The sequence below is a fragment of the Myotis myotis genome, unplaced genomic scaffold (assembly GCF_014108235.1).
Source record: "Myotis myotis isolate mMyoMyo1 unplaced genomic scaffold, mMyoMyo1.p scaffold_m19_p_3, whole genome shotgun sequence".
Classification (NCBI taxonomy): Eukaryota; Metazoa; Chordata; class Mammalia; order Chiroptera; family Vespertilionidae; genus Myotis; species Myotis myotis.
Genome location: NW_023416335.1, coordinates 179243010 through 179257292, shown reverse-complemented (window position 1 = coordinate 179257292; position 14283 = coordinate 179243010). Strand labels below are relative to the sequence as shown.

The 14283-nt window shown below is 40.8% G+C and overlaps 1 pseudogene; it reads left to right on the top strand.

Annotated features, from left to right (window-relative positions):
• Nucleotides 1–12913: 12913 nt before the first annotated feature.
• LOC118650706 lies at nucleotides 12914–13573 on the top strand (annotated as a pseudogene).
• Nucleotides 13574–14283: the final 710 nt, after the last annotated feature.

Below are 14283 nucleotides of genomic sequence, written 5' to 3'. Positions count from 1 at the left end.
CTCTCAAAATAAATTTCAATTGTTGTACTGTTGATATTTGGCTCTGTTGACTAATGAGTTTGCCGACCACTGGTCTAAGACATACAAAGTCCAATCATATAAGGAAGTTTCAAGAGTGAGTATTACAGATCCTAATATGATTTGAAAATTAGGTAATAAAATGACTCACCTCTAAGATCTTTGGCTATGTGACCACCTTTTGTTGTAAACGGTGAACTCTCAGAGCAAGGCCATAAATAGGGCTCAGTGTGTCAGAATGCCCCTTTGGTGTCACAAACAAGGATGCAGTGTTGTCTCAGCCTGCACCATCTGGTCCTCATGAAGCTTCAGCAACCTGGAAGACAATGCAAAAATTACATGCGAGGGGACCCCCCAAACTGTGAAGGATGACATAATCGCTTCTTCAGTGGCTAAGCATCTTTCAACTGCAAGATTTGGAAAGTTTTTCATGGTGTTAATATATTTTGTGTTAGGAAATCTGTGTATACTTATTAGTTTGGGTACTTTCAATGGCTGGAATTTGGTCTATTAGAGTTAACAGATCAGTTTTCTTTTTTTTTTAGTTATAATTCAAAACATGTAATATGTAATGGATTTAGACTTGTGATGTAATTTGAAATTTTATGCAGTTGACATCCACATTAGAATAGTTAAGAGATCTTAAAGTTCATTATACTTGGGAGTTTCTTTTATTAGATGTATGGTCTATTTGGTACCAGGAGGGTTTTGTTTGTTAAATCAGACAATCATAGTATTAGAAGAAAATGAGTATTTTAAATTTATAAATAGAGTTTAAGATGTTCTAAGGAGTTCATTTACATGTAAATGAGAGAAAACATTAGTTGATGGCCCTTAAATATGATTGAAAATATTTACTAGACTTGGAATATTATTTGTAAATGGAACCTAAGACCTTTATACAAAACTACTGTTTAGAATTTGTACATTTAATTTTAAAAATTCTAAATAGTTTTTTCTACACGCAAAACCGTGCATCAAAGATAATTTTTAAAAAAATATATTTTATTGTTTCAGAGAGGGAGAGAGAGATAGAAACACCAATGATGAGAGAGAATCATCTATCAGCTGCCTCTTACATGGGGATCGAGCCCACAACCCAGGCACGTGCCCTGATGGGGAATAGAACCTTGACCTCCTAGTTCATGGGTTGAAGCTCAACTAACTGAGCCACACCGACTAGGCAAGTCTAGGCTTTTGATAACTATTGGGTTGTTTATGTCTAAAGTTTCAAATTCTTTATCCCTAATTAACCATATACAGTTATTCCTATAATACATTTTAAATCTTTTTTTTCTGTTCTTACTTCATTTTTCTTATTTTTACTGAATTTTTAACAATCTTGGTCTAGGACACACATTCTGACATAAGCTGCTTGGCATAACAGAGTTATAGGTAAAAATAACAAATTATTTAAAGATGCATAATTTTCTTCTGCAAGGACATACATGCATGTTTAGAATTCAGAAACTGAAAAGAAACCTACTGGTTGGAAAGTTTTCATATTATTAGGGAGAAAAAAAGAATTGAGATGACCTTATGAAAGAACCACAAAACTAATTAAAGGTTTGTGAAAGAGGCTACATAGGAAAGGCTTAAAGTACTGGAATATTTTAACTGGAGAAAACTGAGGTGAAGTGTCTAAACAAAGTGGTTTGACTAAATTTGGCTTATAAATACTGGTTGAAGTCCTTCCAATAAACTCTCTCTCACCCCATGCCCCGCATTAAAGCAAATAAAGCTGATTTTTTTTTCTCCTCAGCTGGCCTATTGAGTACAGAATTTGAGAGTCTCTGAAAATAAGAAGAGATAGCCTATGAATTAAATGCTAAAGACATTTTCTTTCCACTAGAGATAGTGAGAAAAAGAAAAAAAAGAATTAGCTTAAACTATAGAAAGAAGATTATAGGTGAACATCAGAAAAAAGTTTTAGAACTCAGATGGCATTATACAAATAACATATTATCTTTTTTTCAGGAAAAAGAAACTGAAATACTTAGAGACCATCCTTTCTTGGATGGTAGAGATGACTATGAAAAAGTGCTGAGAAAACAAAGGCGAAAGGAAAGGAAGTGAGGATAAACAGCCTTCAGACATCCTCAAGTCCTAGGCAAACATTTAAAGACATCAAATGCAGCCATTTAGTTGCTCCTGCATCCTTTGTCACGGTCAGGTTCCAGGAAAGTAGCTCCTCTGGACCCTTACTTCGCAGTCCCTGCTCTGAGCCACGCTGTCTCACTCTAACTAACTTGTCCCCATCCCCCGGGGCTTTGCTTTTTATTAGATAAAAACCTGCTCATCTGCCAGAGTAGTACTTATTAAAATGTTAATGCTGCCCCTTGGTTGGTATTATCTTTGCCCAAATAGCACATTAACTTTATAATCAGATTCCCCTGATTTATTTATCACTTTACTCAAAGCAATGCCTTTAACAGTAGAACTCCTTGAAACTTCCTTAGGTCCATGTAGAGTAAGCAGATTTTAGAGTCTCTAAATACTCCACATATATTCATTCATCTAACAAATAGTTATTAAGCACCTCCTATATTCTAGACACTGTTTGGGGTATGGTGACATCTGAGAAGAACAAGATGTACAATGTCCCTTTCTGATAGCATTGCATTCTAGTGGAATTTGTAGTAGACAGACTATAATGTCATACAATAAGTGCTATGATGAAAAGACAATAGGCTGATGAGTTAGTAACTGGACAGAGTTGGGTGGGATAGAGGATGAGAGTGTGGGAATGATGAGGTGAGCTGGGTTACTATAGCATTTTTCTATGACCAACCCAATCAGGCAGCTTGGTCTCAAAGATAACTGACTTACCTATTCTTCACTAGCAACCTCACCCACAAGGTTTAAAATTTCTCAGTTCTATCCCAATTAATTTACAAGATCCTGTGGGAGTACATTCAACAACACTGTATTCCTTTATCCACGTAGATGCTGTGACATGTGGCTATTCCTTGGGGAGCAGTATTTTGATCTACTTCATATGCTCCCGAGGCCATCTTGTAATGCAACATTTCAGGATTGAACACAGCTGTGCTCTAGACATCATCCAGTCCAGATATTTTCCATTCCTTGGGAGGTTAAAAATAATGATTTCCTTACCCATAAATACGTTCTTTCCCTATACAAAAGGAATATAATAGCCACTTCACAAGATTATGTTGATGAAATAAAGCATTTATCCAGTATAGCACCTGGGGCACAGTATAAAAATAAATATATATTTATTTTTTCAGATAGTCTTGAAAACATTTTTTAATTTACTGGACCAGAGTATAAAAATATGCTTCAGAAAAATTGCCCAATGGCACCTGCAATTATATTTAAAAAAAAAAAAAAGAATACGTGAGGGTATTCATATCTTGGAATCATATAAAAAGATTAAATGTACCACCTTTTCTCCCTTTGTAACATATAAGGAACTATTATAATGCTTTGAAGCATTGAAACTGGTCTTACAGATAGCTTAAATTGTATCCACAATAATATTAGCGATTCACATTGATTTTGCAGACTGGTAGTAAAAATCTAGGCTTCTAGAGGAGAGCGAATTTTCCTAAAGTGGTGTCTCATCATACAGATAACGTAGCACTTCCTATCCATTGGTCACCACATTACACTTGAATGGATGTCCATGTAGTCCTTTAACAACTATTTTTTAAAGAACTTAACACATACTGGGTTGTTTATTAACTACTGGAAATCTGTTCATGAATAAGACACCATTGTACCCTCAAAAAGATTAATGGATGGTGAGACTGAAGAATGAAGTGAAGGCCGAGGCCGGTTTGGCTCAATGGATAGAGCGTCGGCTTGCGGACTGAAAGGTCCCAGGTTCAATTCCGGTCAAGGGCATGTACCTTGGTTGTGGGCACATCCCCAGTAGGAGATGTGCAGGAGGCAGCTGATCAATGTTCCTCTCTCATCGATGTTTCTAACTCTCTATCTCTCTCCCTTCCTCTCTGTAAAAAATCAATAAAATATATTAAAAAATAAAATAAAGAATGAAGTGAAGCATAGAACATTGTAGAATAGGAGTACATTCAGTGCACACTGTGGGAGAACAAGAGCAGCCAGATTTCCCCCCAAATCTTCCATAACTTAGTGGAGGTTTCATTTATTGGAGGTCGACCTTCTGAGGTCACAATTCCACTTTACTGGTAGCATGTGATTTCAAATGTAGCTTTAAAATGGACTACCTCATCATTACCATTAAAGCTTCCTTTTTCCTTTCAAAAACCAGAAGTGTGAATATGAATGCTTGATTCTAACCCAAGTATGGTCAGCCACCGTAAGAATCCGTATAATGCAGTCATTTTGTATGTGAAGCCTGAATCACAGTTTTGGTAAATAAATGACCACTCCGCAGACCTTTTCTGTAAAGGTGCAAAAGTATAAATGCTGAAGAACACCCACCATATTTCCCCCCAGGGAAATCAGATCTCATAAAAGATTTCCTATTTTCCTATTTTCTTCCTGAAGTATTTGCATGCAGTGGTTCCTGGAAGCAAAAATCTCCCACTGGACATACCTCTTGTGTCTGATCACCTCCTAAACCATTTCTGTGGCGATTTTCCCCCTGATTTTCTAGGTGGATTACTAGCCTTCCTTATTACTTATTGCATGCTTACATTTCTGGTTTTACAGAGGTGAAAATTTTGATATTTACCTTGCACCTTCCTTCTAACATCGTGAATTCTCTTTGATCAATTTTCAAGCAGAGGCCCTTCTGATCTCTGTTCATGGAGGTTTACCATTTGATGTTCACTAAGACAAAAGGAAAACCATTTTAAAATTCAGCAATACCCGGAACCACCTAGAAATGATCCATACTCAGTGGGAAGTAACATTATTCAAAATTCCTTGCCTATTTACTAACAAGTAACCTCAGAAAACATCCCTGAAAAGGCTGACAGTTTCTGCTTTTGAAAACATTAGGTAATGCAATAAGGTTAAATTCATGTCAAAATTCTGAAGAAAATATCCATGGTTTTTAAATTTTCTCCTGTCTTTTTTTAATTTAGAAATATTGTCTTCACTTTTGTGGGAAAGGATTATTACAGTATTTACCTAAAATAAATAAATATCTCTTTTAAAGCTAAGTATATACATGAGTAATAATTTATCTCATATATTTCCCAATGAAAAATATTACTCTAACACTCAAATTCTCCATCCTGTTTGTTGCCTCGTCATACTCATCAGTGTGTGAATACTTATACAGATATGCATTTTCAAGTGAATTTGCAGAGGAGAAAATATGCTTACAGTTTCATTAATAAAGATAAAGCACATGCTAATTAAGTCAATTAGTGAATGCTCTAGGTCAGTGGTTCTCAACCTTCCTAATGCCGCAACCCTTTAATACAGTTCCTCATGCTGTGGTGAACCCCAACCATAAAATTATTTTTGTTGCTATTTCATAACTGTAATTTTGCTACTGTTATGAATCGTAACGTAAATATCTGATATGCAGGATGTATTTAGGCAACCCCTGTGAAAGGGTCGTTTGACCCCCAAAGGGGTCGTGACCCACAGGTTGAGAACCGCTGCTCTAGGTCCTTGGACTTAATAAATGAGCTGTATTGTATATAGGTCTTTATAACTCTCTCTGATCAGACTGTCAATTATTAGAGATTAGGGACTGCAATCCTTCAGTATGCACAGGCCTGACACATAATGGAAGCTCAATAAATAATTCTCAAACCAGACTCTCAAACAGGCCCTAAAGGCTATGGATAAGTAAGAAAAAGAATAAAAATTTAAAAATAAACTTAAATCTCTGGTCATATATTTATTTAAGATATTGATATACCCTAGCATTATATATAGACTCACTAAAGACTGGTAGATAAAAGGGAATGCAGACCTCCAGGCATAGAGCCATACACTTTATGAGCAAACTAGTCTGAAAGTAGATATGGGTTGTTTGTTGTTTTTTTTCTGTTTTGGTTGGACGTTATTTCTAGTATCTGCAATTAAAGGAACTGAACTGTGGCATCCAATAATTTTCAGTACTTATTGTCAATTTAAGGCCAAATATAGCAAGATTCCAGGAGCAGTGGATTTTTATAATGGTTCTACTTCTTTCCTCTCTCAACAGTGTGTCTCTTTGTGTGTGTGTGTGTGTGTGTGTGTGTGTGTGTGTGCGCGCGCGCACGCGCACGCACATGTGTGCTTTTCACATCATTACTTTTCTATTTAAAGGTGAAACTTTTGAGAATAACTACTGGAGAAATGAGTTTAGTCTGATCTGACAAACTAAAAACATGAAAACAAAAATGAACCAGTTTTGACTCATCTCGTATCTCACTTTTCTAACACTAGCTCCATCTGCAAAATTAAAAAACAAAAAACAAAAAAAACCTTTATCTTAAAATTCTTTTTCTCTAAAAATACATAATGTAAGAAGGAAGTATTGTAAAGTCATATACTAGTAGTTAATGCACAGCCCTGTGGTGTGCCTCAGATCCACGTTAATGCACACGAGCTAACAACATTCAGGATGTCTCTCCTTAAAATGCTGGGCTCATTCTATCCTCTTTGCCCAAAGAACAGGCCTGGGTATGAGGAAGAGAAAAGACTTTTTAAAACAGCTCCTTTTCCAATGGTCTCCCTTTCATTAATCAATCTAGCCCATAACTATTTATTGAGTGCTTACTAAGTATTCTCTGATACAAGGATGAATGCAGCCAGGTCTGACTCCTTAGTGAGCAATAGAAGAGTTACCACTCTATGTGCCCAAACCACACTGGGTGCAGGAGGCAGGAGCCATGTCACAGTCAGGAGAAGCCAGGGAAGGCTTCCCAGAATTGTCTTTCCGGCTGATCTGGGAGGGAGAGTTGGGGGGAGGGGAGGAAGCAAGGGAGAGGACAGTGGGAAGGAAGGCCCTTCAGAACCGGTGAAGCCACAGGAGTAAAGGCGCAGGCAGCGAAGGACCTCATACGTTTGGGAGGTGTTTGGAAGGGACAGAGGGTAGAGAAGTAAACAGCACTTGCACCCGAAGGCCTTAGAAGGAATGTGGGATTTGTTCTTTAGACTTTAGATAGCTGCTTCTCAAACACTGTGTGTACTCACCCAGGGGCATGTGAGGCTGTAGGATAAACATAGGGCAACCTCTTAGAGTATCAATTTAACATGAAGATTTGGGGAGGGAAAACCATCGTTTTTTTATAAAAACTGGAGGCCCGGATCCGTGCATCATTGGGGTCCCTCAGCCTGGCCTGCACCCTCTCGCAATCTGGGACCCCTCGTGGGATGTGGGACTGCCGGTTTTGGCCCAATCCCTGCAGGCCAGGCTGAGAGATCGAGCGAAACTGGCAGTCCGACATCCCCTGAGGGATGTAGTAGTGCATGAAGCAGCAGGAAGCCAGGGAGGAGCCCAAACCCGGGCCGGCATCGCCCGGCTCCTGCTCATCCTAGCCCAGCTGTGCTGCTCCTGCATTGAGCATCTGCCCCCTGGTGGTCAGTGCACATCATAGCGACCGGTCGACCAGTTGTTTGCTTGTTCAGTCGTTTGGTCGTTGGGTCCCTTAGGCTTTTATATATATAGATAAATGCGTATATGTTGCAGAAAGCAAAATTTTCTATCTGGCACAATTGCTTAGAGCTTTGCTTTAGATCCTCAGATTTATTCTCTTTAACCCTTAAGTGTCCTTCAATAATGTCTGGGAAGTCCTGGGAAGTCATTGCTTCGTTGGTAAGGAGCCTGGACCTGGGTATGGCCACCCAATCCCAATCAAGAGACCAGCACCATTGGGCTGGCTCCATGCCCCTCCAAAACAAACACCCCTCCTCTGTTCCAAACATCCCATCTTTCCTCCCTTCTCAGGATTACATTTGAGTAGGTGCTCAAAGTTTAGGTGAAAGAGTAATAATTATAACACCATTTATTAAGACTACTGTGTGCCATGCACTTTATATACATTACGGCATTTAATCCTTGCTCTCCTGTTAGAAATTGTGCTGGTTTTGCATATGAGAAAATGAGAACTAAGGTCACATGGTTGAAAGGGTGGGGCCAGACTTTGAAGTCAGATCTTCCTGCCTGCAAAGCCCATTTTCTTAGTCCTTTCTTTTATGTAACTTTGCTTGGGGGGGGGGGGGGGGAATTTTTTGACATAGTCAATTACTGGGCGGGGGAGGGGGAGTTTGGAGCAGTGAATCCTGATGCTCGAAACATCATACATAGCACATAGATAGACACAAACAACAGTGTGGTGATAGTCAGAGGGAAGGCGGGTGGAGGGTAGGTGGAAGTGGGCAAAGCGAGGGGGTGAAATGGGAACATGTGTAATAGTGTCAATAATTAAGCACACACACACACATCATACATGGTGTCCTAAATCCAGGGAGACAAAGCCATACCTACAGGTATAAATAAGCTAGTCTATCCTGGAAGCCACACCTCTCTCAAAGCCACAGGACCCCAAACAAACACTGGGGCTGGGGCAGTAAAACCCAGATGCCTGGAACTGGGGTGGGGCATGGACTCTGCCACAGGTATCCAAACAAGGTGTGTGTACAGGAGAACTGAAACCAAAACAAAAGAGCTAAGGCAAGCAGTCTCACAAGCACCCCTCTGGGCTTGAAAAACCAGGAGTCTCTACATAAAAGGGGGCGGGGTTTATTTGCAGATTTATGTAAATTGGCACCTACCAGCCTCGTTGATCAATGTTTATTTTGTACTTTGTACTCACTCACCCTGTTGTATGTAGAAAGCTTTTTATCTGGCAAAGTATTCACTACAAGTCTGCACATTGTTTTATAGACACTTTACAAAACATACATTTTCAGAATCTTAACAGCTTTTATATTTTTGGATGAATAAAAATAGTAGTTGAAGGGCAAGAAAAATTAAATATATAGTCAGAACCTTAGTTATGGGACTTCAGTTCATTAAATGTTGACTCCTGGCCCCACCCTTCGGGATTCTGAGGTAGTACTTTGGGAAGGCTCATAATGCAGCAGGAGATTCTAAAGCAGAAAGAGTGTTCTGGAATACAGCTCTGCAATGCTCTGTAATCACTTTGCTTGTGTTCTGTGGAAGATAAATAAGGAGGTCCTGATTGTCAAGGGCGGGGGGGGGGGGGGGGGAGGGACACATATGTAATACCCTTTGTAATACTTTAAGCAATAAAAAAAAAGAAAAGAAAAAAAAATGAGGTCCTATGGAAAGTGACATCACCGGGTGATCTGATCATAAATTCCTAACTGGGAAGGTCATGGTGGGTAGTCATGCCCCAGACCTGTAATTCCTTTAGGGAAAGCTTTTAAACCAGCCCTGACCATAGTTCTTGAGAAGGTGGGTTAACACGCTTTTGAAATGCCAGAGGTAATACCCCTTGAAGAGGAAATTAACCCTCAAGAGAGCACATAATCTTGTCAACTATCCTAGTGTAATCTAACCCCTGCCTTGCTTTCTCCCACCTTCATGTATGATCCCTCATTAATTTTAGATGCAGAAAAGAAGCTGCAAAACTTGTTCTCTGGAGCATTTGAGAATTCGCTCCCTGGCATATGTCATCAGTTTGGCTCAAAAACCAAAAAACTTACAAAAATTCTCTATTGATCTGCATGTTTCTTCCATGACATTTCTAATTTTACCAGTTTTGAAAATGTTATTTTTATAATCAGAACCAAACATCTAGTTTTAACAACAACAAAATCATTCTAGCAACTGCTTTAAGCTACCATAAAAACTGCAAAATTCCCACCCTATCCTATGATGTCTTACTAAATATTAGTTACTAGAAGGTATGCAGCTGGCAAGCATGCAAGTGTGAACTAAGAATTATGATAAAACCACTAAATTCTAACCTATTAGGCATTAAATGACAATGCTGTGTAAATACTTCATCAAGAACTAAGAGCAGGCCCTGGCCAGTTTGGCTCCGTAATTAGAGTGTCAGCCCGTGGACCAAAGAGGCTCAGGTTTGATTCCTGGTCAAGGGCACATACATCGGTTGCAGGTTCTATCCCCAGCCCCGGTTGGGGCACTTACACGAGGCAACCAATCAATATATCTCTCTTACATTGATGTTTCTGTCTGTCTGTCTCTCTCTCTTTCTCCCTCGCTTCTACTCTCTGGAAATCAATGGAAAAATATCCTCTGGTGAGGATTTAAAAAAACCACCATAAAACTAGAGCAAGGTGGTGTGGCTCAGTTGGTTGGGCATCATCCAATGCACCAAAAATGTTGCTGGTTCGATTCCAGGTCAAGGTGGGGGGCATGCAGGAGGCAGCCAATCCATGTTTCCATGTTTTGCTCTCATATCCCTCTCTCTCTCTCTCTCTCTCTCTCTCTCTCTCTCTCTCTCTCTCTCTCTCCCCTCCTCTCTCTTTAAAAAAAAAAAATCTTCAAGCAATAACAACAACAAACTAGGAGCAGAACTTTTATGGAGCAGACCTAGAAAGGACAAGAATGCCAGCTGTGTCTACCAGGACACAGATCACACAAATCAGAATGGACAAAGCTTGCTTTTCATGCTTCTCACCACCCAGCTTTCTCCAATTCCCCACCCACCCTTACCCCCAGGGTTCCCGTGCTTTAGGGTCTATGGCTCCCAGGATTAAAATCCTGGACTAGCCTGTTGAGGTAGTTTTGGAAACTACCTCATCATCCAGGTATTTGCTGTCCTCCCAGGATAAAAATTCTCTCCTGAAGGGAGCAGGGCCAGTTTCAGGGACTCCTGGGAGAGACTCATTAGCTCTGCACAGGTCACCAGAGGTATGTGTGGGGGAGGAGGACTTCACATTTGATGAGCCCCTGAACTCTAGGCAAGGTACTGAGGGGGAGCAGAGTTTGCCCCCGCCCCCAATACGCCTTTATTGGGATATTACTTTATATTATTATTTAATTCTTTTCCTATTTTTTAAAATTAAATCTTCATTGTTGAAAGTATTACATGCCCCCTTCTTTCCCCCACTGACCTCTTCTAGCCCACCTCCACCCCCAGCCCCAGGCCTTCCACCACCTTATTGTCTGTGTCCTTTGCATACATGGTCTTTGCCCTCCCCCCCCCCCCCCCCCCCCACACACACACTTCCCTCTGAGATTCCAAAGTCTGTTCTATGCTTTTATGTCTCTGGATCTATGTTGTTCATCAGTTTATTTTGTTCATTAGATACTAGGATATTAATTATTTTAAACTGGTTAATTTTAGGAAACAAAAGACTCAGGAAGAACCTTTGACCTTCCCTCAACTGTCTGAAAGAATTTAGATAATCATAGATGACTATCTCTGGTTAGTCTGTCTCTGTCAATTTATTAGACCAGCTACAATAACTACTAGTAAGAGGGAAAAAAGGGGAGAGTTCCCCTTTCTCTGTAATACTATATTAGGCTTACACACACATAATCTCACTTAATTTCATCCAAACCTCACAATTACTCTGCATTTCAGAGAGGTTAACAGCCCTCTCAAATTCACACAGCTGCTAAGTGGTACGTCCCAGTTACAAATGAAAGACTGGATGACTGTCTAGCCCAGAATTCCTCATGTCCAAGGGGGCCACATGAGAAACCCTGAGTAAGATCTCAGAAGGCACAACAGCAACCTGGGGATGTTACTAACTCTGAGCAGTGTAGCACTGGAGGGGGCCAATGAGAGACGGGAGAAATGAAGGAATGGTGATGTGCGCTCTGAGGTAAGTTTCAACTTGTTACTTTTGGACACCATGCAGCATATTTGAAGGGACAACTTGCATACATGAAAGCTAAGATGGAAAATACATGAGGGAAGAAAAAAGCATTTATGCAACTGGTGTCTAAATAGAACTGTGTACTCAATACCATCAGCAGCTTAATTAAGAAGAGATGATGGAGCCCTGACCGGTTTGGCTCAGTGGATAGAGCGTTGGCCTGCGGACTGAAGGGTCCTGTGCTGGGCTGCATATCTGGCGCTCTGACCAGACGGGTCATGCTGTGCTGTCTGTTCCTAAAACACACAGATAGGAAGGTACTGACATCAGGCCAGGCCTTGAGATATGGTCTCATGGCCCCTTCCCAGCACGCAGGCCTTCTTTCTCAGAAGGCCCGGAAGTCTCATTCCAAATTTGGGAGACAAGAGACTGAAAAAAGTTTAAATAAAGAGAGTTTCCTCCATATTGGGGAGCCCAGAATTTGAAAGACACATTTTTCTCTGGGCCTCCACAAAATTTAATAATAAAATGTAACTCCTGTAGTCTGCGCTGCAGTTCAGCCTCTGCTTCAGCAGGGTGCTGTAACTGTAGTCAGCTGGCCAGCTTAATAAAGGCTCTTAAATTTAAATTCTGAGTCCTTGGTCTATCTTGCTGAGTGAACCCATAACATCCCAGGTTCGATTCCAGCCAAGGGCATGTACCTCGGTTGTGGGCACATCCCCAATAGGGGCCGTGCAAGAGACAGCTGGTTGATGTTTCTCTCTCATCGATGTTTCTAACTCTCTATTCCCCTCCCTTCCTCTCTGTAAAAAATCAATAAAACATATTTTTTTTTAAAAAAAAAAAGAAGAGATGATGGTAAAGGGGCAGATTTTATTTTTTTAAGGGAAAGTATTAATATTTTTATTGATTTTTTTAAGAGAGGAAAGGAGAGGGAGAGAGAAACATCAATGTGAGAGTGAAACATCATTTGGCTGCCTCCTGCATGTCCCCTATCAGGGAGTGGGCAACCTTCAGGTGCCTGGAATGACGCCAACCAACTGAGCCACACGGGCCAGGGCAATAAAGGGGCTGGTTTTCAATTAAGAAGATCGCTACTTGAAATCAGTTTCACTGATACATGTTCTGTGAAAACATAACTGTGGTGCTATCCTGTTTATAGAGAGCTTAATGTACTGGGAAATATTTGTTCCACATTGTTTCATTTCAAGTCATAAGTCTATAAAAATGTTGTTAGATGAGCAATGAAGAGACATTAAGTAAGTGTCACCAAAAGGCTTTCCCTGACCAAGTCACCCCCATCGCCACCCCAGGTTCTCTCTATTGCAAGGGCCTGGTCTGTTTTCTTCAGGGCACTGGGTTCTACTTAAAATTGCCTTAATTTATAGACTACTTGTGTCTGACCCCTGTCCTAGGATATAATCACCAGAGCTGTCTGGCTCATCGCTGTAGGCCCCATACCTTCATCTGTGCTTGGCACGTTGTAGGAGCTTGTTACAAATTTGTTCAAGAAACGGAGCGTGAGGAGCTGCCGCATGTCTGCCCCTGATCAGGAGGAAAAAGCAGACATACAGCACCGAACCCACTAACCTGAAGGCCCGCAACTCCTTTCAACGGGCTGATACGCAAGACGGTGGGCATGGAGCCGGCGGCCGACGGCAAAGGCGTGGCAGTCATCATGCAGCGAAGATCCGGCCAGTGAAAGCCGGCCGCCTCCTCCGTGCAGACCACCAACAAGAACGCCCCGGCCACCCTGAGCGGCATCGCGCACCCGATCCGCAAGAACAAGTACTGTCCGGATCCCGCATGGACGCCATTGGCAGGGCCAGCTCCATCCTGCACAGCCAGAAGCAGGTCAAGGTGAAGAGAAAGGGCCCGCCCCACCAAGAGCTCCTGAGATCCCCTCCCTCTAAAGCAATAAAGGTATCAGCCAGCTTTCCTAAAAGAAAAGGAAGGGGGGGGGGTGGGGAGGAGGGAAGGAGGGAGGGAGGGAGGAAAGAGAGGAAGAAAGAAAGAAAGAAGGAAAGAAGAAAGAAAGAAAGAAAGGAAAGAGAGAGAGAGAGAAAGAAAGGAAAGAAAGAGAGAGAGAGAGAGAAAGAAAAAGAAAGAAAGGAAGGAGAGAGGAAGGGAAGGAGAGAGGAGAAAAAAAAGAATAAGAAAGTGAAAGCACTTGCATTAGGGATTTTTGAAAATTATATTGTCTAAGTTTATTTTTGGATCTGGTAGTGGAAGAATAGTACCTGTAGCTAAAAATGTTACCTCATTATTTAGATTTTATTTACTACCCTGAAAAAAGTATATATTGTATATAAAATATATATTACATATAAAGCCAATGTTAATTGTGTGCTGACTATGTGCCAGACACATATTATCAGCTCATTTAATCCTGCAACAACCCCATATGCGAGGGCAGCGTTTTTATCTTTCAGATTTTATAGATGATAAAACTGAGCACAGGGAGGTAACACCCCAGAGTTTTCCATCAGGAAAGTGAGGGGATTGGGATTCAAACCAAAGCCATCTAACTCCAGAGTCTCTAGTCTCAATCATATTCTACTGGCTTTCTATTTCGTATCAATGTTGTACATGGATATATTTTTTGCA